This window comes from Pseudorca crassidens, chromosome 11 (genome assembly GCF_039906515.1).
Source record: "Pseudorca crassidens isolate mPseCra1 chromosome 11, mPseCra1.hap1, whole genome shotgun sequence".
Taxonomy (NCBI): Eukaryota; Metazoa; Chordata; class Mammalia; order Artiodactyla; family Delphinidae; genus Pseudorca; species Pseudorca crassidens.
Window position 1 is genome coordinate 77,107,366 of NC_090306.1, and position 27,287 is coordinate 77,134,652.

At 38.0% G+C, this 27,287-nt stretch overlaps 1 long non-coding RNA gene across 4 annotated transcripts in view; it reads left to right on the forward strand.

The window, feature by feature from the left end:
- LOC137202980 (uncharacterized) overlaps nt 1-27,287 on the forward strand; it is a 282,286-nt gene that overhangs the window by 164,828 nt on the left and 90,171 nt on the right. For 2 of the 4 annotated variants that reach the window (XR_010932821.1, XR_010932823.1), the window contains exons 3-4: nt 6,835-6,957; nt 10,328-10,398. The exons of 1 other annotated variant lie outside the window; for it this stretch is intronic. This is a non-coding gene — a long non-coding RNA (uncharacterized lncRNA). The remainder of the gene's footprint in view (nt 1-6,834; nt 6,958-10,327; nt 10,399-27,287) is intronic. One more of the 4 variants, XR_010932822.1, reaches the window with a different exon arrangement.

Genomic DNA, 27,287 nt, shown 5'->3' on the forward strand with positions numbered 1-27,287 from the left:
ATAAACCTGATAAACACTGCCTCAGCCAGGTGATCAAGGTCAATATCAACAATCATAAAGCACGTTGATAGTATGTACCCTTGATCTGTGACGTAAATGGAAATTTATCTCTTCCATTTTCTTCCCCCAAACCCATAACCTTAATCTACTTATGGGAACAACATCAAATAAATCCCCAAACTGCCAATGTTGGTACACTGTACATAATACTTTACCAGTATGCCTTAAATTTGTGAAGGTCATCAAAAATAAAGAAAGTCTAAGAAACATTCACTGACAAGCGGAGCCCAAGGAGATGTGACTATTAAATGTAATAGGATCCTGGAACAGATGAAGGACATGAGGTTTGAAAGACTAAAGAAATCTGAATAAAGTATGAACTTAATAACAAGGCATCAACATTGGTTCATTAGTAGTAACAAACATATCATACTAATGTAAGATGTTAATAATAGGGGAAAAATATGTGAGGTGTATACAGAGACTTTCTGTACTATCTTCCCAATTTTTCTGTATACCTGAATCAACTGTTAAAAGATAAAGTCCATTTTTAGGGGAAAAAAGTAGATTCTGAGACCTCCCCAAAAGATTCTTATGTAAGAGGGCTGAAGTGGATTACTGATGATTCTGGTTCCTTATAACCACATTTGAAGGAACATTGCCCTAATGTGTGGTGTTTTTTCATGGTAGGAACAGTCTTGTTCATTGTTGTAGCTCCAAGCATCAGGTGTAAGTATGTATTAGGCAACCAGTAAATATAGTGTCTGCTGACTGTTGATTTAATTTGTCATTAGTAAATATATTTCAGTTACATCTCTGTTTAAGACAAAAACAGATAACTACCTTACTGTGATCATCACTGTTTCGCAAGCTTCTCTTTATAGTTTTCTTATCGTTTTCTTTTCCTATATGGCTGTTCATTTCAGGTACATCTCTATAATGCTCATGTATATTAAATTTTAATTTCTTCCCATAAACATTCATGGAACTATTGATAACAGATTGATACAATTTGTCACATTTATACTATATACATTAATATAAAAATAAGAATATTTAATAGAGATCTAAATATAAAAATTGCTATTCAAGGAATCTGTATTCTCAGATTACGTCCCTTTCTTTTGAGGATACGTGTGGTCCAACATGTAATCCAGGATAACTTCTCCATCTTGAGATGCTTAACTTAATTCTATCTGCAAAGTCATTTTTGCCTTATAAGGTAACATTCACAGGTTCCAGAGATTAGGACATGGATATATTTTGTAATGCTATTATTCAGCCGCAATCAGTTATGAATCTGAAAATCCCTCCATGGTCTTTCTTGCTGCTATCATGACATTATATCCTATCTCTTAACTTCAGATATCACATCTTGGTTGAGAGCACCAACATCTTCATATTTTACCCTTTTCTCTCTTCCAAATTCTGCTCTCTCTACCCCAACTGCCTACTAATACATTGCTACAAAACTTATTTTATATCTTGTAAAATTCAACTAGCTAAAATCAAAGGCATCAATCATCCTTCAGATGTGCCCACCTACATAATTCAATGTTTTTCTTAGTTTTATTATAATCACAACCTACTTATGCTTCAAACCTTACCCATTTTTGGAATCACAATATATCCAATAAGGTATCCGTCAAGTATATCATTTCTGTAAATTCTATAATGTTCAATTTACATTATATCCAGTCCCCTGGCTTTAAATACCATCTGTATGCAGATGACTGTGAAATGTACACTTTCATCTCTCATGTTTCTCCAGAACTCCAAACTAGTAATCTAACTGCCTAGGCAATATCTCCATTTGAATGTCCAAGAAATGTGATGAGAAAACAGCTGTTTTTAGTTGCTGCCTAGGCATTTTACAGTACGACAACTCTGATTTACCCAGAGTTTGGATAGTTAAATAAGGACCTGAGCTTAGGATTCCCACCACAAGTTCCTTTTTGTTTTTCTTGAGGCACCTTTTAAAATAACCTCTTAGAGGTGAGTCCACAAAAAGTTAGTGACCTCCACCCAAACATCTTATAAGTAATAGGTACTTGTTACCCTGCTCCCTCTCTCCTGCTCGATCGTGACTTGGGACGGAAGACTGCCCTTCCACTAGCTCGTTGGATGCCCCTAGCCCGTTTTCTGGAATCTGTAAGTAACAAATCTGGTGACTTGACTTCTTTTGTGTGGGTGTATTGAAACTGCACCTTCAATCAAAATGACCAAGGGGTTTTTACTTCCCAAAAGTGAGAGCTCAGAAGCTGAGGGAGCTGTCTGCCAGCCCTATGTGAGGGGCTTATGCCTCCTCATTTAAAAGTTATAATCTGCATAATCTTAATTTAATACACAAGTTATGCCCTTCCCCCCTGCCCAACACACCAACTCAAAAGGAATTAAGATCTCACCACATTTTCATAAATGCTCTTCATCAGGTTAAGAAAGTTCAGGTTAAGAAAACCCTTTTATTCCTAATTTGTTGAGTGTTTTTATCACGTGTTTTGTCAAATACTCTTTTTGAATCTATTGGGTTAATCATGAAGCTTTTGTCCTTTATTATATTAATATTGTAACATTGATTGATTTTAGGGTGTTAAATCAACTTTGTATTCCTCAGAAAAATCCCACTTGGTCATGGTATAAAAACATTGTTATATGCTAATGGTTTGGTTTGCTAGTATTTTGTTGAGGATATTGGTATCGATATTAATAAAGAATATTGGTCTATAATTTTCTTTTCTCATGTTGTATTTTTCCAGTTTTAGTGTCAGATTAATACTGGCCTCACAGAATAAGCTGAGATATCTTCTCTTTTCTTCCATGCTTTAAAGGAGTTTGGGAAGGATTGATATTAATTCCTCTTTAAAGTTTTGGTAGAATTCACTGGTTAAACCATCAGGTCCTGAACTTTTCTTTGTGGGAAAAATTTTAAATTACTAACTCAACATTTTTAATTATTATTGGCCCATTTAGACATTCTATGTATTCTCGAGTCAGTTATGGTAGTTTGCGTCCTTCTAAAAATTTGCTCATTTCATCTACATCAACTAATTTCTCAGTTGTTCACAGTATTTCTTTATAAGCCCTTTTATTTCTATAAGATCAGTAGTAATGGATCCCTTTCCTTCTCAATTTAACTTATTTGAGTCTTCTCTGGTTTTTAATTGGTCAGTATTGCTTCAAATCTGTCAACTCTATTGATTATTTTTTCAAAGAAATACATTTGATTTGATAGATTTTCTCTTCTGCATTCTTTTTATCTCTACTCTAAACTTTAGTATTTTCTTCTGTCTTCTTCTTTTACGTTTAGTTCGTTCTTTACAATGAATTTTTAAATTCCAAACCCAGCAACATTTGACACTGCATAACACTCCATCCTTTATACTATACTCCCTTTCTTAGCGTCTCCTACCCAACGTATCATTTATCTTTTTAATTATCTGGCCTCCCCTCCCCTTCTAATTCTATTTTCCTGGCTTATCTTCACATCCTGGAACTTTAAAAGTTAGAGGTGTTCAAGGGTTGGTTGTAGCATCTTTTCTTTCACTTGTGGTGGATGCTTCTCAAATTCAGCATGGTAGGGCCCATTCTCTGGGAATATCTGTCAGAGAGCCCTTGTCTGTTAGAAGAGGATTCATTCAATGACTGGTCTACATAGGACTATAAAGTCCTGAAACCTTCCCTTAACTTTGAACAATTCTGCAATTCTGTTCTGGTTTCAGGTTCTCTGAGGCCTTTTATATTGCATCATAGTGCAACTTCTCTCACTGCCCTATCCTGACTCTTCTTTTTTTCATATTTTTTTGATCCTAAGAATACCCTCTAATAAACTGCCTACATGCTAATTCACATCACAGTTTGTTTCCTGTGAAACTCAAAGTGCAACATTATTGTATGCCCTCTCCATTGGTGATTTCATCTATATCAATAGTTTCCTTTCTCATCTATATGCTAACAATCATTAATTTCTATCTCTATCCCAGACCTCCTCCAAAAGCCAGACAATATATCTCACAGATGTCTCAAAATATTCACTTTAATACCTCATAGTCAGCTAAAAATAAACATACCACAAATGGAAGTCATGATTTCTGTTCTGAAACTTTATCCTCCTGCAGCCCTGCTTAGTTTAGCTGGAATATATTCTAAGAAAATCTTTGATTTAGACTTTTCCAAGATCTAGTGACATGTATAGGACTCAATACAGTCACCACAACACTGAAAAGATAAGTAGAGACCAGTAATTCTAACATAAGGCATTTTCCTAAGTACTTTACGTGTATTAACTCATTTACTTCTCACAACAACTCTATGAAATAAGTTTTATTATAATAATTTTTTATTTTTATAGAAAAGTACCATACAAAGAGTATATAAATTATTCAAGATCCTAATATCAAAACAAGGTTTTGTATATCAATAATATGTGTCCTAAAATCCCCATGCTAATTATTTTCTTACACTGCCTCATTGGTGCAACTGTTGGTTTGAGCTTTGAATGTATTTGGTTGAGATGGATGGGTAAAAGACACAGCTGTTCATGTACATATGTGTTTGGTAAGAACCACAGTGGGCAGCAACATGTGATTTGACAGTGCTATCATTTTTTACATCTTTTTGGGATTGTTGAAAAGAATATCAGCTTCCCATGACCAGAAGGGAAGAGTCCTGATCCTAGGGTGCCCAAAGTCTTCCTGAATAAGCTCATACTATGTTCCTTTCTGTTAGTATGTTTGGAGTAATACTACACAGAATGTAAAACCTATCTAACTATCTAGCGTTTATCTGTATATCCTCATGTGTATATACCAGAATCAAAGCTTTATCCACACATCAGCTGAGCAAGCTAGAAGCCAAAACTTGATGTTAACTGAAATCTCTATATCTCTCTCACTCCTCCAATGTAATCAATGGTTGAGTCATATTATATTAAAAATGCTTCTAAAAGTTACTTGCTTCTCTGCATCCAAGGCATGACTCTTACCACTACCCCTATAAATGCCCTTAGGACAACCTTTACCTCTACCCTTGAAGTTAGCTTCTTACTCATGAATTCTGCAAGGACTCCATCCCTGGTCTCCCTCTATCTACTTTTGCCTTTCTAATCGCAGTAGCTTAGAGTAGTATTTTTTTTTTTTTTGTTAATACAAGTCTGATCGTGTCAATTTCCTGCTTAAAACCTTTCAGTAACTTTCTTTGCTCTTAAAAGAAAAACCAAAATCTACGATAAGACTTGCAAGGCTGCATATGCTGGTACTTCTTGCCTATCTTTTCAGTATCAACACTCAATTTTTACTCTTCTGCCCAACTTCTTTCAGGTCATTTGGTAGGCACTATGCCGTTTCCCACACCAGGACCATGTACATAATGCTTTTTCCCTGCAGGAAGTTCCCAACTCTGTATCTGAGTTAACTCATATTTCAGATTTCCATTCAATCAACAATTCCTTGAGAAGGCTTGTGTAACTTCCAGAAGTAAATCAGTGATCCCTATTACAAACTCTCATAGCACAGTGCTTTTTTTCCTTCATAGCTAAGTTGTCCAGTAGTTGACCATTAAATACTTTTAAAATTATGGCCTAACCACATACAAGAACAACACGAGAAAACACGCTTAAATATATTTTGGACATCTTTATGTATTATATTCACAAACAACTAAACCCTTTCTAAACTTTTATTCAATTTAATGACTTCCACTGGTTAAAACGTTTTATTTCAACTACACTTGGCTGGGTTCAAGGGGAAAAGCTAGCATCTCAATCAGTTTACAAAGACACCTCTGGATCTAAACTTTCTCTCCATAAAATCAGCCTTGTTAAAAATAAATCATTAATCATGTGAGAAATGTATTTCAGGCTTTAAAAATCTAAGAAAAAAAACCAACCAATGAATGCATTGCCAAGATTCCGTTTGTTGATAGAATTGTTGGACATTTGATTTGTAAAGTATTTTATTTGAAACCAGTATACCTTCCCTACCTATGGAGGCAACTGTGGACTGAGACAAATGTATAAAATAGTTATTAAAACCGAGGGAAAGGGACAAAGTGTTCATGGATCTGGGTACAGGAAAAGTCATTTAGCTGCTATCCTAGATGAGGATCATTAAAGTCAGGGAATCAAAAAGTAAGTGGGACAGGAGTGTAAAAAAAAAAAAAAAAGATTGGTGAGACTGGCCTTTAAAAATGACTGAGTCAGGACCTTTGTCCTAAATTGGCTATCTCATATTTCCTATCTCATATTTCCTGGTTCCATAAGAACCAGGTCATGTTGCTAATGCCTGGGAGTAGGTTCTTTTTAAAGTGTCAGTCATATCATTCCCACCTGCCGTTTCCATTGCTGTTGCCTGGCATATCTTGAGCAAAATGTGAAGATTTTAAGGTGTGATTACATCTTATTCTTCTCTACATTCTAAACCATTTGTCTCCTCTTGAGAATAAAATATTCCTCAAATCCAGGAAAGAAAAAAGAAATAGTTTTCATTGAGCACCTGGAGTGCCCCAGGACAATATTGTCACATTTAATCCATGCAGCAATCCTGATGCTGGTGGTAACAATCTCCATTTCATAGGTTGGGAAACTGAGGGTCCAAAAGAATCAATGTCATTTCTACATCATAAGATTTCAGAGTTGAATCCATGTCTCATCCTCATGTCCACTTTGTCCCCATTATATCGTGTTAGTCATCTATTGCCTTCCAGGTCTCTTTACTGCCCCCTGCCGCTGTCAAAATGCAAGCCCATTTCTATTTATTTCACACAATCTAATTCATACTTTGACTAAAATTACTTCACAACAGTTGGTTGCCTAAAACAGGACATATTTATTTTAAACAGGTCCTGTCTCCTTGTGATCTGAAAGAGTCAAAGAATTCCACTTTACTGAAAACAAGCTTCAGACTGCAGATGAGCTGTGAGGGATTGGAAAGCCCTATTAGGATCAGCTGGTTGGCTTTGAAGGTAAAGCTCACTTAACCTCTTTTGAGGGTGACTGCAGGCTGAAAGGAGGTTCCTGCTTCCCAACAGGCTGAGCTGCTCTTTGGTGGAGAATGACCTGAGGGCGGGAGAGGCTGCAACTGCTCTAATTGCCTATTTCGGGCCACTCCTGGCTATTGGCTAGCTGAGGTTCCTTCTTCACTGGCTTCTTCCAAAGGGCTTTAGAGTAATATTTTTATAGTTACAGAGCAGATATTTTTTCAGAAGCAAAATAATTCCTAAAGTTAGGGTCCAGATGTCTGCCTTTTTATCAAGCCCTTAATTTCATTTTGGTAGTGGTGGCCCAAGAATCATGCTTTGAGAATCACTAACTCGCAGACGGTCCTTTCTGACTGTACACCTGCTGATGTGGGCTCTGTGCAGATTTCTCTGCATCTCTACCGCTTTTTGCTAAACTTCCACCCACTTTCCTTTCCCCTCTTTCACCAACCCATTGATGTTATTTGAGTTAGTAATTTATCATTTATTTGTGAATTGTCATTTATGTTTTTCTGCTCTACAGATTACATATTTTTTTTCTGTCTCTGATGATACAGCTCTTGACAACAATGTAGTCAATAGGAGAGTAGATTTTCTTCATTAAAAGAAGTGTTACTCTTTTGGAAAAGCATATCCTCATGCTATTAATACTGAGAGGGGTTCTAAAGTTGATATCAGCTGCCATATTAGGATGGCAAAGAAACAGAAAGCAAGTATGTTGGCCAAGAGAAGAGAAAAACAATTTTGGGGTGTGTGTGTGTGTGTGTGTGTGCGTGTGTGTGTGTGTGGTGGGGGGAAGTCAGGCTTGACCTTTATCAAGATGATGGATTGAAATGACCCAAAATGTTGACAGGCTGCTTATGCTGAGATGACCAGATACCACAGTCACCGAAGTAATTACAGCTCGGAAACAAGGCCAGTTGAAGTTAAGCCATTTGCCTAATAAAGGTGGAAAGGGAGGCAAGTTGTTGTATTTATTTTATCTTATATGGATCAATTTTGGCAGAATGGTTGAATTAGAGATAAATTATAGGTTCCCTCTTTTGTTAGCCAGGTTCCCAAATAACAACATTACTGTATATGGCATTTTAAAGATAATCTCTGAACAGATTCTCTCTCAAAACCTTTGGCTATAAACTCTCAGGAACATTACCTAATCTCATTTTTTCATGTATCACAATTATAAAAGTGTCTCTCAAACCTATATCTCAGGTCCTTATTCTTTTTTAGGATATAGCCCTGAATTCCCAACACAAATTCAAATGTCCCACAAAAAAATTATCATCTCCTCACAATAGCTCTCTCCACCACTTTTTCCTTGTTTCTTCCCTATTCAGCAAATTCTGGACTCTACCATCGGATTACTATTCTAAATGACAGATCTCATCTTGTGACTTTAAGTTTCAGTGGTTTACCAATATCTATAAAATAAATTATTAACTTTGTGCCCAGGTATTGAAAGCCACTTCTTACTTTTCTAAGTCTATTATAAAGCTCCCCTTTATATACTTTTAAATTCCTACAAATAGTTGTATTAGTTTAAATGATGGCCCCCTAAAAGATATGTCTACCTGGAACCTGTAAATGTGATCTTATTTGGAAGAGGCTATCCTAGATCGGGGTGGGCCCTAAATTCAATTACATGTGTCCTTACAAGAGAAGAGAAGGAGAGAAGACATAAGAGGAGAAGGTCATGTGAAGATGGAGGGAGAGATTGAAGTTATCTAAGCCAAGAAACACCAGGAGTCATCAGAGGCTGGAAGAAGTAAGGAAGAATTCTCCCCTAAAGCCTCCCCAGGGAGTGTGGCCCTGCTGACACCTTGATTTCAGACTCGTGGCCTCTAGAACTGTGAGAGAATAAATGTCTCTTGTTTTAAGCCACCCAGTTTGTGGTACTGAGTTGTCGCAGTCCTAGGAAACGAACACAGTAGACTTAATCAAGTCTTCCTGAAGATGTCTGTTCCTGTGGTTTCCCTTGATGCTCACCATACCTCTCCACCTACTAAAATGATAGGTAGAATTTTTAAGCTCATATAACATGAGAGACACTGTTTTAAGACTTTCCATATATTAAATTCTTTAAGTATTTTATCAGCTCTATAAAATAGGTATTATTATGTCTACAAATAAGTAGGCATACATTCTAGATGAGCTGAAGTTTAACAGAAGTAGTCTTATTCTAGAATCCATGCTCTTAATGCCTTCAAAAATGTCTAGGTCAAAGCTCAAAACATATCCCCTCTGTGAAATCTTTCTCTATTACTTGACTAAAGGAGATCTTTATGATTTCCTGTAGTTATTTTGGTAAGTACCATTCATGAAACATAGCATACACTATCTCACATAGACTTTATTTATTCACTCAGCTAGATTGTAAAATAAGTGACTATACCATATATATACATACATATATACATATATGTATGTATATATATAAATTTTCTTCTACAGAGGCTGGCATAACATTTTTTTCTAGGTTCAAAATAAATAAATTATTGAATGAGTACATCTGCTAGAAGACAAATCGAATGACCATATTTAAAACAAGTTAAACAGAGGGTGAAACCATTTGTCTGAGGTTATTTAAAAAAAAAATACAGAAAGAGGCTGACCTTCAGATTTCTGAATCACCAAGGCATTATTCTCTAACCACTGGGTCTCCTCTTACTTTATCTAACAAACATACAATACAGAAATATGTTCAAAATATTTGGTTTTGGGTTCCCTGGTGGCACAGTGGTTAAGAATCCCCCTGCCAAGGCAGGGGACACGGGTTTGAGCCCTGGGCCAGGAAGATCCCACATGCCGTGGAGCAACAAAGCCTGTGCGCCACAACTACTGAGCCTGCGCTCTAGAGCCTACGAGCCACAACTACTGAGCCCACGCACCACAACTACTGAAGTCCGTGTGCCTAGAGCCCGTGCTCCGCAACAAGAGAAGCCACTGCAATGAGAAGCCCACGCACCGCAACGAAGAGTAGCCCCCGCGCGCCACAACCAGAGGAAAGCCCACATGCAGCAACAAAGACCCACACAGCCAAAAATAAAATAAATAAAAATAAAAAAAAAATTGGTTTTAGTAACCTTTATTAACAATAATCTCCATAAAGAAGAAATATAAAAAAAATTAAATCTGATAAAAATGAGATTTTCAAAATCTTTTAAATAATGTAATAGGTGAAATGAAAATATTTGTTAATATAATTGGTTATTTGGTTTTATTTTCAAATTTAAATACAAGAAAAATCTAAGAAAGTCAAGCTTTGGGAAAACCAAATCAAGATGCTAAATTCAGTGACTTATTTATTCTGTGCAGGGATGGAAAAAAATGACTCACCTCCCTCTTTCCTTTCTAGACTCAGTCATCCTTCTTGAACAGCAATTTGTGTGAAAGCAGAATCATCGCAAGAAAGATGAGAACCACAAAGTAAAGTATTATTTCATGAATTCTGGAGAAAGGTTTTTCCCAGCTCCAATTCTATAATCTATCAAATTTTGAAAGATGATAAAATTGTATGTTTCAGTTCTAAGCTAATCAATACTACACCTATGGAAAAATATCTAAAATAAGCATGATTCTTATTTTTTTTTCTTTTAGAAATAATGGACATGAAGGAAAGACTTTAACAACACAATTTAAAAATCATTCATAAAGAAACAGTATTAACCATAAAATCTGAGTATACATGAAAAGCATAAAGCTAAATATTTTCCCCTAAGCTTTAGTTCCCCATCACTGAAGAAAAAAATTAATGGAAGTAAGGGCATAAGCAAGGAGGAATGAATAGATGTCACAACAAAGTGACCAAGTGAACACACATTCTTTTATCAGTGAGCAATGTTTCAGCTGCTAGTAACAGAATATGCCAATAGTAACACTTTCAATAAAGGTTTATTTGTTTATGCATAATATGAAATCTGAAGGTTGACAGCTACTGGTGATGGTTCCTCAGCTTAGCAATATCCAGAATCTCCATGATCCTCTTGGTTTTTTCCCATGTTTCTCATCTCAAAGAACAGGAGGCTTTAGTTATCTGTCTAAAAGAGTACAGAACAGATGAGTAAAAGAAACTTTATCAGAAAAGCACAGAGCTTCTAGGAAGCCCCATTCAATTTGCTCCCTTTGACATTCTATTGGCCAGAGCTGTGTCAGATGGTCACCTCCGGGAACGAGGCCATGGAGGGCAGGAGTCGGATCATCCAAACATCCAAAATAGGATCTGCTACACGATCACAACGGGAAATGACAGTGATAAAATTGAGAATTTTATAATCATAGTCTGAGGATATGTTTTTCTTGGAAGATAATTTGATTCTATATATTTACTTAAAGAATTTGGAAACGTTTGATAGTTGAAACTTCCTCGGTGCAGTGATATCTGTAACTGCAGTCTGGGTTGTGCATCTTCCCTTTTTTGGAATCATTCTTCTTGGAATTATCCTCATGACTGAACCCTTTTCAACCTTTAGGTCCCATCATGGGATCCAAACACTTTGTGGCACAATGGTATTCTGAGATAATCCTGACCTACAGGAAAGGATGTCCAAGGCTCTCCTGAGAGCACAGACACCTAGACTTATGGTGCAGACTTAACCACCAAGGCCTAGATTATCTTGAGTGGGGTGGGACTTTGTCCTGGAAAAGTTTCTTAATGGACAGCTCTGCCCCAGTCCTCCCAATGGGGAATGGGAATGATATAGTGCTCTTTAAGGCAGTAACGAAGATAACTCAGTTCTTGACCAGACATCTAGAGTGATGCTACTGGAACAGAATGGCAGGAGCAATGGCTGTGGTATGGTGACTCAGTAGAAGCTGAGATGGTCTTGCTGCAAGGGGCACACCTGATGACTAATGCTACCATGAGCCTGGAGTGGTGGAGTCAGGACAGAATCTTTCATATGAGAAGCAGTGTGTCACACAGGCAAGAGAGGAGGTCACAGGATTAGCAGATGGAGTACTCGTTGTACCATCCATCTTGCAGTTGTGGCTTATTTTACCTCTAAGTGTGATTGCGATATCTGTTAGCCTTAGGTCAATGAATCTGAGACCTGGAGTTAATGTTGAGGCGGGAGGGGTTAAGACTGAAGTGTGAGTCTGAACACTGGGACTTGTAATTCTCTTATGAAAGCTCCCTGAATGGTAGAAAACAAATCTGGTTCATAATATAGCCTATTAACTTTTAAATTAGGAATACTTTAATACTTGGATGACGTACATTATCACAAATCCAGTCAATAGAAACAACTATTTGATACAAAATGCGATGCCCTTTAAACAATCACTTATGGAAGGTTCAGTGGCTGAATGACTGTGCTGGGTCCTTGGGGCAGTGTGCTTTTTCACGACAGTACTCATTCTGCTCGGGCAAAAATGGCTGTTCCTCAAACTCATGAGGGTGCTCCTGCCCTAGGGCCTATTGTCTACACCTGAAGCACTCTGCCCCCGATAGATGGCTTTTGCTGCTTCACATTACTCAAGTCTTTGCTCTTGTGTCACCTTCTAAATGAGGTGAACTATCTCCCTGAACTTCCACTTTGAAAACTGCAATCTTCCCTCCCACACCCTGCTATTCCTTATTCACCCCTCTGTTGCATTACCTTTCTTCAAATCACTTATCCCCTGATGTGCTGCTTAATTAGTTTATTGAATGGACACCCCGACCCTATCAACAAGAATATAAACTCTGTTACAGCAGAAATTTTTATATGTTTTGTTTATTGACATATGCACAAAGCCTGGCAATAAACGTTAAATGAATATTGGCAGATGAATGAACAAATGATTACATGAATGAATGAAGGTGAGAATGGGGGAGAACCACTGTAGCATGAAACCTGAATTAATAGGAACCAGGAAGAAGATAAACTCTAAGTTATGGGGCTACAGCAGAGAAAGTGATTGTAACGCAGTAGTGAATTGTTGGGGAGGCATGACAGGGAAGGAAAATTCTACGCTGGTCCACGTAAGAGGAAGTGTTAGAAATGAGTAAATTGTTACCTGTGTAGAAGCGAAGGACTGAGCTAAAGCACAGATGAACAGTTAGCTGGACATCTGGAGTCTTGATGTATCTAAAAATCAGGTGTACGGGATTGTGTAGTGAGAAGAGCTAGAAAAGGTACATGCATCAGCCAGATTGTTCTTGGCTGTGAGGACTAAAACCGTGAATGAAATTTTACCCTTAAAAACACTGGCATAGGGCTTCCCTGGTGGCGCAGTGGTTGAGAGTCCGCCTGCCGATGCAGGGGACACGAGTTCGTGCCCCGGTCCGGGAAGATCCCACATGCCGCGGAGCGGCTGGGCCATGGCCACTGAGCCTGCGCGTCCAGAGCCTGTGCTCCGCCGCTGGAGAGGCCACAGCAGTGAGAGGCCCGCGTACCGCAAAAACAAAACAAAACAAAACAAAACACTGGCATAAACAGCTAGACATTTACTCCCTCTCACAATTGAAAACCCCTAGAAGGGATGCCTCAGACTGAGATGAGTCAGCAGCTCAGTAGTATCATCAAGGACCCAGGTTCTTTCCATCTCTGCATGCCCTTCAATTGTTACATAGGCTTCCTCCTCAGGTTGATTCCAAAATGACTGCTACAATTCCAGGCCTCACATTTTCAACATTAACACATCCAGAGGAAGAAGAGAGATTCTTGTCTCTTCCTGTGGGTCTAGCTTAGAAATAATCAACCTTCTCAGAAGACATTATAAGAAATAATCAACCTTCTCAGAAGACACTTAACACACTTACCCTCACATGTCATAGACCAGAGTTAGACCACGTGCCCATTTCTGAGTAGCTTCTTCGTTTAACAAATGCTTAGTGAGCCCATCTAATGTCACCAAGCACTGTCCTAGGCATCTTTAAATACTACAGCATTAAAAAAAGTAAAACCCTTGCCTCCGTGGAATTTATATTCTGGTTGGAGAAACCAAAAATGCACAAATTAACAGATACAATGTCAGGTTATAAATTCTGTGAACAAAAACACGGTAGTGTAATAGAGAAAGAAGAATAGATATACACCAGGGGAAGAGTTTGGGCTTGGGTGGGCAGAGAAAGAGTCTCTGAGGAAGTGGCTTTTAAGCAGAGACCTGAGTGAACTGAAGGAGGGAGCCATGTGAATATCTGAGAAAAGCTGTTTCTATACAGAGAGAACAGCAAGTCCAGAGCCCTGAGCCAAGAATGAGTTTGGCAAAGCTCAAGAAACACTGTGGAAGGTAAAGTGTCTAGAACAGGATAAGAAAACTAGAATATGTAAGGAATATGTGAGGTCAGAAAGTTAGCAATGGGGGAAGATCACAATGGGTCCTAGGCCTTGGTAAGGATGCTGGATTTTATTCTAAGGGGGATAGGAAGGCATTGAATGATTTTGAAGAGAAGAGTGGTGTGATGTGATTTACATTGTGAAAAGGATCACTCTGCCCACAGAGAATCGATTGTAGGGGGGCAAGTGCAGAATCAGAGATAGGAGACTAGAACAGAAGTACAGGTGAAAAGAACATTGTGGCTTGGAGAAGGATGATAGTGGTGATGATCAGAAGTGGTTTGGATTGAGAATACATTGTGAAACTAGTGAAATGGCTAACCTCTAGCCAGCTGAGTGGACTACCCCTCATTGTTTAAACTGATTTCTGGAAGGCATTCATATGGAGGAGTTGAGTATATTAGCATCGGATTATGAAGAAACTTTAGCTATGTGCATCTCAACAAATGTTGGCTGAATAGCTAGTAAGCATGTAGCAGGCTGATTTGTCTGAGAGGCAGACACTAAGATAGAGCTGGGGTGCAGGATGATTATTAGGCCATCCCACAGGCTCTACACCCAGAGCAGCTGGGGTTTCTGCAGTGCCTTTCACAGGTATTACCAATGGTCTATCAGGCTGCAGTTTCTGAGTGATCTGGTATGTACTATAACTAGTAGTTCCCATAGTTATAAGCCTACTCCCACTTCTCCTTTGATGTAAAGTGTATCATCCTGGTCTGAGTTAATGATATGTGGGAACCTGGTCTGGTTTACCAAGTGTTTGATGATAAACTAGAGATATATTGTTTTTTTACTATCTTGGAGAGGGAAATTTTCAGAGGGTTCTTCTTGGCCTTCCCTAATATGATAGCTCTTACCTCACAGGAGCAGGACTTGATGTGAGAGTTATCCCAATTACCAAGTATGCCTATTCCAATTATACGTTCAGAGAGTGATAAAATAACCACCATCTGTGTCTGTAAGCTCAGTGGATCCCTTGTGGTCTTATATTGGCCAGAACCCCATTTATTACCTGGTCCCATATTTACACACTCAAACAGGAAGGCCATGATTGGTAAGTTCAATAGTCCTCCAAATGTACAAGCATCACCCTTTCCCCAGTGCAGTTACCAGAATAAATGGCCATAGTTACCTCTGGGAATAAATGGGGAAGATTGTTACCATGTTCATTTGTCAAAGTATTGCAAGATATTTCCTGCTGGGAAAGATCAATAAGATTGGGTCTGAAAACTGATTCATATACAGGAACTAGACAAACATGAAAGATAGAATGGACCTCTAAAGATGTCCAAACCCTAATTCCTGGAGCCTGTGAATATGTTATGTTAAATGGCAGAGGGGACTTTGCCATTGTAATTAAGGTTACAGACCTGCACCTTAGAATTGGGAGATTGTCTTGCATTATCTGGGTGGGCCCAATCTAATCACAAGAGCCTTTTCAAGTGGAGAACATTCTCAGGTGGAGTCAAAGAGATGTGAAAGAAGAGGAAGGAAAGGGAGGTACAGAAAAAGGGAATGTCCAAGAGAGTCTACAAGGGATAAGGATTCAGTGCTGGCTCTGAGATGTGGGAGCCCACATGCAAGGCTCCTACAAGAAAATGCGAGAACAGAAAGTGACTTTGGAAGCTAGGGGCGACCCCCAGCTGACAGCCAGCAAATAAATGACAACTTCAACCATACAACCACAAAGAACTGAATTTGGCCAACAACTTGAATGACCTTGAATGTAGAGTCTATGGAAAGAAGTGGGGAGAAATGAAAGTCTATAATTCTAGGCTAGCTCATGAAAGATCTGAGAAGATAGGCTTAGACTGCTTACAAGCTCCTCAGAGCAAGACAGTCTTAAAGAGAAGACCATGCCAGGAGCCAGAAGCAAAGAGGGAAAGGAACTAAGAGATGTCCAGCTGAGAAATCACCAATTAAGGGGATCATCTTGGGAAAGGTCAACCAAATACTCCATCTCTGTGGTGAAAAGAGTTTTTCAGACTTCTAGCAAGAGGCCATTTGACAAGGGTCATCAGCAGAGTGCTGGGAAGGTGGTGCTATTACCAGCAGTAAGACAGCAGGTTTAAAAGGCTTTAGCTCTAACTATAGAGGGAAGGCCTTTGGCATGATGAGGAAACTGATAAGACTCTGAATACTGTTGGGAACAAGAGGAACCTGGTAGAGAATGACCCAGAAAGGATCAATGACTATTTAAAATATATCAAAAAGGAGCTGAGTTTTTAAAATCAAAACTGGTTGAGAGTACATATCCTGTTATATAAAGAAAGACATGCATATACTGTAAGCGGAAAGCCATAAAAAGCTCATTATGGCGATCACCTATTTTCTCCTCCCTCGGGTTGTATCTGCTTCTCTACACTGCATCAGCTTTCTCATTATTTTATGCTCCTCATAATTTTAGTTTGTATATCAATTTGTTGGACCTTTTCTCTATATCATAACTTTTCACCTTAAACTCACACTGCTCACTGGAAAACATTTCATGTGTTTCTCATTCCAAATTTAAGTTTATAGAAGCAAGAACTAGACAGAACTGAGTCATCTTTTCAAGTCCATAGGGCTTATTGTTGCCTGGCCAGCCTATAGTCAAAGGACCATTTGTGAGATACATGACAGCTCAAGCAGCCAATGTTGTCACAGAGGTAGGCTTGTTTAGAAGTGAGTGTGGTCAGGGAAGGTGCTACAGCCAATGTCTGTGTAGCACACTGGCTGATGTTTTCCTATAATACACTCAGAACTCAGGCCATCCATGGCTTCCTTTGTCCACACACTGGGCATGGAAGGTAGAAAAGCCCATTGGTTAGATCTTAGGAATAAAAAGTGTTTCTCCAAAGGAGGAGTTTATATTGAATCCATTCCCTACTCCTAAACACCCTCCTCACCTTTTCTGGAACTCTTTCTAGAATAAGCCATCTGATTAAAACCACCTGAGAGCCTGACACTCTCCAAAGGATACCAGGCAACTGTCTTTAGGAAGATTGAGCTTTCACTGCCCTCTAGTGGCAGTGGAAGAAGTAGTTCCTTTGCTAATAATTGGGGTGCAAGTTTGAATGGATGAGCAGGATCCATCTTATTGGCCAAAAAGAACCATTGGTTTTTATATGGAGGAGTAAAAAAGGAGTGTGTATAAAATGCCAAAGCAATCCGGGAAGAAAGGAAGAGCAAGGAGGAAAGCCTGAATGCCGGGAGGCCCAAGCTTGGAGAGGAAACATAAGTGAAGATGAGACCCAGAAGGTACTAACCAGGGAATGAAGAATTGTCTGAATGACAGGAGCTGTGTGGGAGCAAAGTCTTCATTAGAGGACTGCCTGCCTAGCCTCACCTGAAGGGGATCATCTATGCAGAAGTCATCCATTTTCAGCATTTTCAGGCTTTGAACCACCTGCACCCAAGTATGTGTCTAGAATAATGTCAAACCCAAGCCACCTCTGAACTCTCCCATGGGATGCTTCCCCACAATATGCCTTCAGCTCTGAAATTAATGCCTGGAACATAATTAAGTGCTCAGAAGCTGGTTTCATGAACTGTGACATCAACAGGGAAGACTAGACCCTAAGTAGAATGTTGAAAGGAACTTCTGCATAATTATTTGAATAATGCAATAAAAATAGTATGGCATCCCACCTAAGATATTGGAAAATGGATTCCTATGTTATACTTAAAACAAATATTTTTCTTGAAATCACTCAACTAAATATTATTTGTAACTGAAATAGCTGGATGTAGGTAGACCTCTGTACAGACCCAGTGCAAATATGAGGCATACGCTTGTCCTTTACAGCAGAAAAGTATATACTGTTGAATAGCTTACCTGCAAATTGTCAAGCTATTAAGCTACTTAGGTGAGTAAGTATGGATTCATTCTTAAAACTAGAGAGTAAATGCATAGTGATGTATAACTTTAACTGTTGTAACCAAGATAACCCTACCTAAACCAGGTAGGGGGCTTGTTGTATATTGATTCTAAGCTGAGTACACTGTGTCAATGGAAGACTGTAAGCTAGTTATTGTGCGTGATGATCTAGCTGTTTATTACAAAAGCATCTACTTTAGATCATCTTATATCATCCACTAGGAGATGTCTAGCCTGTGAGAGTCAACCAAATATTTATGAATAATATGCTGGAGACATACTGTAGGAAAAATGATAAATTGTCCAGAGTAGTCACTAAAAATGACTCTCAATAACCTGTTCTACTGTTCGAATGTTTGCAGTTTACATGGGCCATGCAAAGAGACTCTGGGAACTTCACCCAGTGAGAAATCAAACTGCATCCCATTGAATTTATGGATAAAAAGAATCCCATTGAACTTATGGATCAGTCATCGAAGCAGACCATAACATTCCCCAAAGGGATAAACACCTTGTACCATAAACAAGACATGGGGAACATAGTATTCATGTCAAATTAGAGTGTTGTTGGCAAGCACAAAATAGCTAAGACAAGAAATATTTTCTCAATTTGGTGTTGAAGAACTAGGCTTACCTTCTGTGTTTGGGAAGAGAATAATATGGGATGGATCGTGTTAAATATATGGCATAAATTTCTGTTTAATACTAATTAGTAAATGCAATCTCTTATCCCCGAGGCCAGGTAAGGAGGCCCTGCAAAAGAAAAGGTCCCTATGCCCATGGTTCTTGTCAGTGTACAGCAGCATTCCCTGGAAGGCTTGTTCAAACACAGATTGCTGGGACCCCTTGTCCTGAGTTTCTGACGCAGCAGTCTGGGACGGAGCACCAGTATTTGCATTTCTAAGTGTCCAGGTGATGCTGATAATGCTGATCTGAGAAACCACGTTCTGCAATCACCCTTTGCAGCATGTTGGACTTAGTATTTTTGAGAACTTTAGGAACAAGAATGTGGAGGTGACACACATCAAGTTAGAAAATGAAAAAGAGGAATGCAGGTGACTGATTCTTCCTGTCCCCATTTCTAACCTTATAAGAAAGGGAAAGAACCTATGCTAATTTTTTCTTATGTTCTTTACATACATTACATCATTTAATAGGCACAGTAGTCTTGAGCAAACATAATGTTATAAATTATATATAAATAATAAAATGTATAAAGCCCAAGCATCCTGTGGCTCTTTTTGTCATTTTCCATTCAAAGAAACGTTAGTCTGATATCTAGAATAATTGGGGAAAAATGCAACTTTATGCTAAGTTCTTTTTTCAAAACACCAAAAAGTGAACAATGCTCATAAGGCATACCAAAAGTCTTTTCTTCCCATCTCTTTTCCTTTCAATATCTTTCAGAGGCATATGTAATATACAAATATTTTTCTGGAAGACCATGAAAGATTTGGGGCCATAAAAACTTCTATAACCAGACCAGAAGATCTTGTGTCAGCCCAATTAACTGAGAACCCACGGAATGTGATTGGGTTTCTCTTTGGCTCTTAAAATTTGCATTTGAATTACATTCACCAGAAAAAAGAAAAATCCCAGTGAATTGAGGTGAGTTTATTCCTCAGAGTCCTCAATTCTCATTTAGCCCAATCCACATTCTACTTTAAAGATTGCTATATTTAAAATTATAGGGATATCCTAATATCTATCTTGAAGTGGTTTTTGTAGAATCGATTTTGATCAGTTAAAGTGTTGTCCCATGACTGAAACCCAGCCAATCACAGTACCACATTTTCCTTGGCTACAGTGACTGAGCTGGACTGATTAAATTCCCTCCTGGAGCTTTTCACCTGCGAGTAAAGTTTCTATCTTTCCATCACGATTGCCAGTGGCCATTTTGGAATAAGGGAGATAGCATGTTAATCAAGCTAAGAAGATACAAGCAGAGCTGGGAAATAGACAGAGGATCCTTAGAAGAGACATAGGAATGTATCCTTAGAAGCAAAAATCATGGGAAACACTGCTGTATTTGAATTCCAAATTTTCCACATACCTTGGGAAATTTACTTAACCTTTTTGAACCTTAGGTTATTCATCTCAAAAACAGGTATCTTGTAGGGTTGTTGTGAGGACTGAATGAATATATATATATATATATATATATATATATATATATATATATATATATACACATACATACATATATATGTATATATAGTGCTTAGGATAGTGTCTGACACATAGTAAGTACTGTATACATGTTGGATATTTTTATGACATCCTTTGGTCTCCCGTTCTACCCAGTAAAGTGAGTAAATAGGTCAAAATACCTTATACTAGCCTCTACCATAATTAATGAGCACAAAAGATATACACATTTCTCAAACTGGAACTTTAGTGCAACAGTTACTGTATTAAATCCCAGATACCTTGAAAAAGAGTATAATATTTGTACAGTGGTATTCTACTATATGTACTTAAAGAGCTGTACTTCATCTTCTTAAAAGTAAGATATACAGATCCCTATTTAGTCCTTCACCTAGAATATATTGATGTTATGAATTGGGAAAGTATAAATCTGTGAAGAAAAACTATATTATTCAAGCATATACTATATCCTAAACAATAATTAATTTCTTCTTTGTAAAATGGGGAGTTCAACTAAGTTATCTTTTATAGTTTTTAGTTCTAAAAATTCTCTAAAACTGTAGCTGTTTAAAAACTTATGTTTTCAGAATCATAAGACTTTGTTACAAGAAAACATTTAAGAATCATTGGCTAGACTTTTGTATATTAAAGAGAGAGGTCCACATGACTTAGTACAATTTCTTCAATATCGTTCTAACAATGGCAGGTGCTTGACTTAAAAGCTGCCGGGAAAAAGAAAAGAGAGAGTTAAAATGAAAATACAGTCAAGTAGAAAAAAAATTTAATTTTTATAAGGCAAAGAGTGGAGAAAATTGAAGGCAGGTCAGGAACCCATATGAGACTACTAGAGAGAGCACTATAAGAATACATTTCTAGAAGGAAGTAGAAAGAGATTGCTTTACAATCCAGGTGGAATGGTGACCTTTATTTTTTATTAGTAGACTATTATGGATTTTGCAAGTACTGGCTGTTGGGGGCCTCAGCTGTTAGAGACTCAGGAACGCCCTATAATTTTGTTCCTTTTTTTTTTTTTGCTATTAATTAACCTTCAAATAAGCCTCTCTGGTTTTGCAGAGTGATTTCCATATTCTAATCCAAGTGAATGGTGTGAAGTATTAAAAATACAACAAATAAAAAGAGAAACTCATATGAAACCACAGCTATTTATAGGCTAAGAACTATTCAATGAATCTAAATTGAGACTATTGTTCACTCCTCCTAGGTCAATAAAATGTTAATATAATAATAAGTTCCTTGTTGTCTTCTTTTTCCCTTAACCATGCATGGATAACTAAAATCATGAGTCTGTCCTGGTGTAAAACACAGCTTTTAAGTAGAGAATATTAAAATATTTCAAGAAATCCTCCATGGACTTGTCAAGATCAAACGCCCCGTCTGCAAAAAAAAAAACAGTTAGTTAAATAGCTATCTTTGGAGAAATTTTCTCTTGTGAATCTGAAGAAAATTTTAAAAAGATATAAATATATGTTGATGCAAAGACATGAGGGAAGAGGGATGAGAGAACCTATGCCAAGGTGCTGTTTGGCTTATTCTCTTCACTTCTTCATTCTTATCCTCATCCCTATTCCCTCCCACCATAGGGTTATTTCTACTCTTAGTGGATCCAGTTTACCTCCTGCCTCCTAGAACTGGTTTAGCTCTAGGCTCCTGACCTCATAAGACATTATTTGGCATCAAGATCATTCTTGCTCCTGGGCTCTACATCTACTGCTCAGGCTGGCTCCCACTTTCTTTGGATCTGAGTGGTGAGAGCTCTTTTCCTTTGTCCCTCTCCCATGTTCCCAGCCTATATTTTAGATCCTATGTTACGGCTTTTCAGATATTCACCAAGTCCCTCAAGGAGGATCTGTTTTACCACCCTAAACCTCCTTCCTTATGCTGATGGCCTAGAATACTCTATACTCTTATTCCTCAAGTGGAAAGTTCTCAAGCTCTTTGCCTTTATGGACTGCATGCCAATCATCCTCCCTTTTGTATACTCTCTGATTATGTGTTAGAATCATCTGGTATAGTAATTGTTTTCCAGTCCTAGCGTCCTTCAGTTTCACGCAGTAGCATCCGAAGCCCTAGTGTTGATTGTTTGTGACAAATAGTCTCAACTCTATAAAATAAATCTAAATGTCAACTATAAGGATTGAAGGAATCATGAACAAAAGATGAAATAGAATTTCTATTAAGGTCCGAAGTTGTGACCTTTTCCTAATGCTTATTAAAATTTCTTCAGTGTTCACTAGTATTTTAATTAACTTGTTTTTTGCAAAGTTTATTTCCCCAAATCATAATGTTTTTTAATATTTCCCAGTTCTGTAACAACAACAACAATAAAACTCTCTGGAAAAATTCTTAGAAAGTGCAACATGCAAATTATCTTCAGTAGATTAACTTTTTTAAATACACATTTGCATTACAGTTTAGCTAGCACACAGAACTCTTGCTTTATAGTGGAGCTTAGAAAGTTGTGTTGACTCTGATGTGGCATGGTATATGCTGGAGCTCATATACCATTTTGTCCATTTTAAAAAGGACAAAAGTGAAATGTAATGTTACTGGCTCGGAGCTCTGAAAATTTCTCTTGCTTCTGCTGTGTCTCCATTAATGTAACATTCTTTTATCTGCTTTGAGAATTCAATTCATAGGCAGTTAGACCACTGATTTTAGGATCACACCTATTGAGTAATATTTAGAAGTTGAATATGGGCTTCCTGCCTATTGAGTCATGTCCTAAAGGAATCAAACTAAACATTTTTATTATTTTATAAATCATACCCTTACAGATGTGATCGAAATGCAAATATAACCTTGTGGACAATGTTTATAATCTGACTGTGTATGTAATGAAGAGAGTCTGACTGAAAGACCATACAATCTTTTCCAAAACAGACAGACATTAAAGCAGATCCTGGTTTGCAGAAAATATTTGCTGAAGCTGCCATTTATCATGACACTCTTCATGTCTGAGCAGGTGTATGTTGTACAAAATGCAAAGAATACTGGTTGCACTTTGATTTCATATACACCCAGTGCCAGTTTCAATTAAATCTATTCTGATAATATTAACATAGGTATAGCTTCAAATTTGCAAGTGTCCTAATACATTTGCTAAAAGCAAAGAAACAAACAAACCTAGAGTTATACCATGTCCGTTTGCTAAATTTTATGCAATAAGGTACCCTCAAAGGACTCAGTCCTGACAGGCTTTTATGAGCACAGAGATTTAGCTCAAGTTGTTAATCCAACATCAGCCTGGTCTGGCTACTTGGGCAACACGGGACTAAACATTTGCTTGGGGTATGGAAATCAGAAAATGGTCTCAGGGTATTACATTTGATCTGGAACTTGTAGGCTAAGTAAGATTTTGCTAGGAGTATCTGGGAGGAAGGAGGTTTGTGGGCAGAAATAGCAACACCAGAAAAGTGTCACAGATCTGAACGTACATGGCTGGGTCTGGGAAATGCTGAGTGCCCCAGAGTGAGCTTGGAGCTAAGGATGGTGGGAATGAGACGGGAGGGACTTTAATGTTGTAATAAAAAAGAAGGGGCCACTGGAGGTGTTTAAGCAGAAGGCCAAAATGTTATAGCCGAAATTTTAAAGATTAGCCTGGCAGATGAAGGGAGCATGAATGAATTATAAGGCAGGAAAACCCAGTAAGAATCCTTTCCTAACAATCCAGATGAGAGGTAATAGGCACCTGGAGTAAGACAAAAGCAAGGAAAGGTCTTTGACAAATAAAAGCCATTTCTACCACCCTCCAGCCTCATTTTCATCCTTCTCATTCTTTTTTGGTGGGTAGGGGGGACGTGGGGGGATCATTTAAAAAATATCTTTTCTCGATTTCTAAATGAAAGACTTTTCCCCCTCCTTTTCATTCTGTAACAACTGTCCCACAGAATTACGCTGAGGATTCAATAAAGCAGCACATCTGAACACATAATTAACAACATACATATGCTATGTATTTTGCAAACATGTTTCTACATTTATAACATACATTGATTGCTTTCACTTTATAGCACAAGGATTTTTACTTTAAAGGACTTAAGATTGTTTCTTGAAGATGTCTTCCAAGTAATCAACCCTCTTCCAATTTCCTGCATGATCCATACCCAATTTACCAACTTCCCACTCTTACATTTCCACTTAAATGTCTGTTGGCACATATATCTGGTAGGAAAAGGAATTTAGTTGGTTGCTTCTCCTGAATTTCCTATGACCATGAATGGCTCACATGTTTTTTTAGTAACTCAGGCTGTAAGGCTTAGCTTTCTAGGTGTGAAACCTCTGCAAAGCTTCACGTGCCTGTCCTCCTTTCTGTTTCTCCTGCTCTCACCCTTTCATAGGCCTCAAAATTGCTCAGGAACTATATCCAAATCCGCTGACCTGCTCCATGGGCTTCCTCCAGCACACTGCTGTAGGATGACCCTTCCTAAAGTGGACGCTCCTCATAATATTCCTCTGATCAAAAACCTCCAATTACATTTACAAGCACAGCCTGGTTTTCAGTCACATTTCCTATCTCTTACCTTCACAAAGTCTTAGTATGCCTCATATTTTTCGGACTTGGAATGTGTTCTTTCCAGGAACATCATCTCCCTTATGAAGCTTTTTTCTGATATCTTTTTCCCCATTACCAACTATGGTCTCGATCACCATTAAAACTCCATAGCATTTTTTTTAAGAGAAATTATTTAATTTGATAAAATGTATCTTTGGTTCTTCTTTTTTGTTTTAGACATCTTTATTAGAGTATAATTGCTTTACAATGGTGTGTCAGTTTCTGCTTTATAACCAAGTGAATCAGGTATACATATACATATGTTCCCATATCTCTTCCCTCTTGCGTCTCCCTCCCTCCCACCCTCCCTATCCCACCCCTCTAGGTGGTCACAAAGCACCGAGCTGATCTCCCTGTGCCATGCGGCTGCTTCCCACTAGCTATCTATTTTACGTTTGGTAGTGTATATATGTCCATGCCACTCTCTCACTTTGTCACAGCTTACCCTTCCCCCTCCCCGTATCCTCAAGTCCATTCTCTAGTAGGTCTGCATATTTATTCCCGTCTTGCCCCTAGGTTCTTCTGACCATTTTCTCTTTCTTTTTTTCTTTTTTCCTTTTTTTTAGATTCCATATATATGTGTTAGCATACAGTATTTGTTTTTCTCTTTCTGACTTACTTCACTCTGTAGGACAGTCTCTAGGTCCATCCACCTCACTACAGATAACTCAGTTTCGTTCCTTTTTATGGCTGAGTAATATTCCATTGTATATATGTGCCCCATCTTCTTTATCCATTCATCTGTTGATGGACACTTAGGTTGCTTCCATGTCCTGGCTATTGTAAATAGAGCTGCAATGAACATTTTGGTACATGACTCTTTTTGAATTATGGTTTTCTCAGGGTATATGCCCAGTAGTGGGATTGCTGGGTTGTGTGGTAGTTCTATTTTTAAAACTCCACAGCATTTTAATCCCTTCTTTCTATGCGTCTTTAATGTACATTATAGTAAATAATTGTCTTACCCTCAAAAATGCACTAGATTTTAAACTTCTTGTGGGCAGAGGCTATGCTGTCCATAACTGATGCTACTGCAGAATCATGCATGCAGAAGCAGTTCACTAAGCATCAGATTTATTTAATTTTATTGAACGTACCCTCAAAGCATGTATTTTCCTAATGGGGGTACAGCTGTTCCATTTTAGGTGAATGTGAAAGATTTTCTCAGGCACCTTTCTGCTTTTGGTTATCAACATCACCACCAGTATATTCATTATCAAGAAAGAACCATTGAATGTCTGCAATTTCAAGGCATGCCCAGTTTGGTAGAACTGAGTGCTGTCAGCACAGACCCAATGCAGATTTTACTCCCTGATTTCATTGGTGGTGATGGTCAAAGTTAAGCAAGTTTTGGTGACAATGTCAATGCATTTAAATAATGAAATGAGATAGCTACGGCTACTCTTCACATTGATAAAATGCAGACGTTTAGGCACTGCCATGATTTTGTTGGGAGATGGAGCTCACTTCTTGTTAATTAAGTCTTATTAACTGTGAAGCTTATCAAACACACATATCTTCACCATAAAGCACATCACATCCTTCTTTCACTTTAGAAACTCCAGATAGCACTTCAGCACTATGCTTTGGGGCCATTTTAAGTAGCGAAACCACTAACATGAAGCACATGGCACTAAGTAGACCTCGAACAGGATACTTGTTTACGGTATGAGAGCTGAAAGAAGAAGACGGAGGAGTTGCCTTGTTTGACCTCAGCTGGGAATGTGCAGGTTGGGTGACTTAAACTTGTCATCACTCTGCACGTGTCTAGGTAAAAGGTGTTGATATGGGAGTTTCAGATAAATTTTAGCATGTAGAGGAATTCACAAATATGGAATCTGCAAATTATGAGGTTCATTTGTACTAAGGACAATTCAACCACCAGGCAGCCAAAGATTATATAATCTTTTTTTAGTTCTTACTGAAGTTGAAATGATGTTTATTAAGTTTCTCACAGTTCCTCAGCTCACATTTTATACTAAAGGTAAGGAGCTGTTTATAGTTGCCACATATATTCACTGTTTTAAGCCTCTAAACTTTTAATTATATAGTTCCCTCTGCCTGCAATGCTGTACTATCTTCTTCATTACTTAATTCCCATTTAATCCTAACAGCTCAAGTTAGTATAGCTCCACCAGGAAGCCTACTAAGTGATCTCCTGAAAGTATGCATTCCTCTATCTTGGCACATGGAATTTAATACATTTTCTGTCTCCTCTATATTGAGAACTTCTTAATAAGGCTTACATTTACCCATTTTGTAGCCTTAATATCTAGCACAATGCCTGGAACATAATACGTGCCAAATATTGCATTGCATTGAACTGAACTAGGAAGGGTGTGGGAAGAAGAGCTAATTTTAAAAACGATGAGAATGTAACTTGAATATGTAGAAAAACAACTTTAAAAAATAGGACTGAATTTAATCAGTTTGAGTGAAAGATAGTACAGTGAGGAACAAAAAAAACAAACTCAAT